This window comes from Syngnathus floridae, unplaced genomic scaffold (genome assembly GCF_059516105.1).
Source record: "Syngnathus floridae isolate MCC-2025c unplaced genomic scaffold, RoL_Sflo_1.0 HiC_scaffold_68, whole genome shotgun sequence".
NCBI classification, from domain to species: domain Eukaryota; kingdom Metazoa; phylum Chordata; class Actinopteri; order Syngnathiformes; family Syngnathidae; genus Syngnathus; species Syngnathus floridae.
In genome coordinates this window covers 140,001-143,276 of record NW_028284097.1, presented here as the reverse complement: position 1 = coordinate 143,276, position 3,276 = coordinate 140,001, and positions in this window count along the sequence as shown.

The following is a 3,276-nucleotide window of genomic DNA, read 5'->3' as shown; positions in this document are numbered from 1 at the left end:
GCCATTTAGGGTCAAATCATATCAAAATGTCATTCTCCGGGTGCGTTCCTCCTCGCTTCGTAAGCCGAACGAGGCTTCCAGAGCCCCGGTTAAGCGTTTTACGCGGCCCGCCGAGCCTCCACAGCACCTCCAGCCGGTTCTCATGAGGCTTTCCTCCTAACTCTTGACGCCCGAGGAGGCTTCCAGAGCCTCGGCTAAGTGTTTTACGCGGCCCGCTGGACTTCCACAGCACCTCCAGCCGGTTCTTATGATGATTTCCTCCTCACTCTTGACGCCCGAGGAGGCTTCCAGCGCCCCGGCTAAGCGTTTTACGCGGCCCGCTGAGCTTCCAGAGCACCTCCAGCCGGTTCCACGGGTGCTTTCCTCCTCACTCTTGAAGCCCGAGGAGGCTTCCAGAGCCTCGGCTAAGCGTTTTACGCGGCCCGCTGAGCTTCCACAGCACCTCCAGCCGGTTCTCATGATGCATTCCTCCTCACTCTTTAAGCCGAACGAGGCTTCCAGAGCCTCGGCTAAGCGTTTTACGCGGCCCGCTGGACTTCCACAGCACCCCCAGCCGGTTCTTATGATGCTTTCCTCCTAACTCTTGACGCCCGAGGAGGCTTCCAGCACCCCGGCTAAGCGTTTTACGCGGCCCGCCGAGCTTCCACAGCACCTCCAGCCGGTTCTCATGAGGCTTTCCTCCTAACTCTTGACGCCCGAGGAGGCTTCCAGAGCCTCGGCTAAGCGTTTTACGCAGCCCACTGAGCTTCCACAGCACCTCCAGCCGGTTCCCCCAGTACTTTCCTCCTCACTCTTTAAGCCGAACGAGGCTTCCAGAGCCCCGGCTAAGCGTTTTACGCGGCCCGCTGGACTGCCAGAGCACCCCCAGCCGGCCCTCACAATGCTTTCCTCCTAACTCTTGACGCCCGAGGAGGCTTCCAGAGCCCCGGCTAAACGTTTTACGCGGTCCGCTGAACTTCCAGAGCACCTCCAGCCGGTTCCCCGGCTGCTTTCCTCCTCACTTTCTAAGCCGAACGAGGCTTCCAGAGCCCCGGCTAAACGTTTTACGCGGCCCGCTGAGCTTCCACAGCACCTCCAGCCGGTTCCACGGGTGCTTTCCTCCTCACTCTTGACGCCCGAGGAGACTTCCAGCACCCCGGCTAAGCGTTTTACGCGGCCCGCTGAGCTTCCAGAGCACTTCCAGCCGGTTCTCCGGGTGCTTCACTCCTCACTCTTTAAGCCGAACGAGGCTTCCAGAGCCTCGGCTAAGCGTTTTACGCGGCCCGCTGGACTTCCAGAGCACCTCCAGCCGGTTCTCATGATGCATTCCTCCTCACTTTCTAAGCCGAACGAGGCTTCCAGAGCCCCGGCTAAGCGTTTTACGCGGCCCGCTGAGCTTCCAGAGCACCTCCAGCCGGTTCCCCGGGTGCATTCCTCCTAACTTTCTAAGCCGAACGAGGCTTCCAGAGCCCCGGCTAAACGTTTTACGCGGCACGCTGAGCTTCCAGAGCACCTCCAGCCGGTTCCCCGGGTGCATTCCTCCTCACTTTCGAAGCCGAACGAGGCTTCCAGAGCCCCGGCTAAGCGTTTTACGCGGCCCGCTGAACTTCCACAGCACCTCCAGCCGGTTCTCCGGGTGCTCCCATCCTCACTGTTTAAGCCGAACGAGGCTTCCAGAGCCCCGGCTAAGCGTTTTACGCGGCCCGCCGAGCTTCCACCGCACCTCCAGCCGGTTCTCATGTTGCATTCCTCCTCACTCTTGACGCCCGAAGAGGCTTCCAGAGCCCCGGCTAAGCGTTTTACGCAGCCCGCTGAGCTTCCACAGCACCTCCAGCCGGTTCCCCGGGTGCTTTCCTCCTCACTGTTTAAGCCGAACGAGGCTTCCAGAGCCCCGGCTAAGCGTTTTACGCGGCCCGCCGAGCTTCCACCGCACCTCCAGCCGGTTCCCCGAGTGCTTTCCACCTCACTTTCTAAGCCGAACGAGGCTCCCAGCACCCCGGCTAAGCGTTCTCCGCGTCCGGGTGATCTTCCCGGAGCTTGTAACGGGGAAATGCCTCCCTCCAGCGGACACGGAGAGAAATTACACCGCCTCTCGCACAGAGGCGGGTAAACGGCGGGAGTAACTATGACTCTCTTAAGGTAGCCTGACTTGACATCTCTTTAACGGTTCGTGGATAAATACATGATATATACAACTTATGCTCGCATTTACAGCCAAATAATACAAAATGAGCATTCGGTTATAAACATGGTATTCATAATGTTTATAGGTGATGTTAATATTTATATGTTTAATGTTTATAGGTGATGTTAATATTTATATATTTAATGTTTATAGGTGATGTTAATATTTATATATTTATTTTGTACATCATGTTACAGTTATACGACACTCGCTATTGGATCATGATGTGATCATGTCGGCGGGAGTCGGCCCGGGCTCCGGGTGAAGAGGCCGAATTCTCGCCACTCGCGGCCGACCGGGGAACCAGCAGAGGCGGACGCATCGCGGCGCGAGAGCCCTTGGCACTTAGAAAAAAATTGGCAAAAGTCGCTCCGGGCTCCAGGTGAAGAGGCCGAATTCTCGCCACTCGCGGCCGACCGGGGAACCAGCAGAGGCGGACGCATCGCGGCGCGAGAGCCCTTGGCACTTAGAAAAAATTTGGCAAAAGTCGCTCCGCGCTCCAGGTGAAGAGGCCGAATTCTCGCCACTCGCGGCCGACCGGGGAACCAGCGAAGGCGGGTAAGCTTTCTATGGAGCCCCGCCGGCTGGTCCGCGGGCCGAACGGGGTCCCGTCACCTACCGACAGCGGACGCCGACCCACGCCCGGCAGGAACCACCGAGAGGCGGACACGCTCTCCGACGAGCCCCGCCGGCCGGTCCGCGGCGGGAAATGCGCCCTCTGGCGGACACGCCGTTGTAAATGAATGGGCTTTGGCACTTAGTGCATTTTCGCAAAAGTTGAACCGCGCTCCGGGCGAAGAGGCCGAATTCTCGCCACTCGTGGCCGACCAGGGAACCAGCGAAGGCGGGTAAGCTCTCAAGAGAGCCCCGCCGGCTGGTCCGCGGGCCAATTATGGTCCCGCGAGTTACCGGTCGCGGCCCGGAATTCTGGCCGACTTGGGAACCAGCGAAGGCGGATAGGAAGTCGAGCGGGTCCCGCCGGCTGGTCCGCGGCGGGAAATGCGCCCTCTGGCGGACACGCCGTTGTAAATGAATGGGCTTTGGCACTTAGTGCATTTTCGCAAAAGTTGAGCCGCGCTCCGGGCGAAGAGGCCGAATTCCCGCTACTCGTG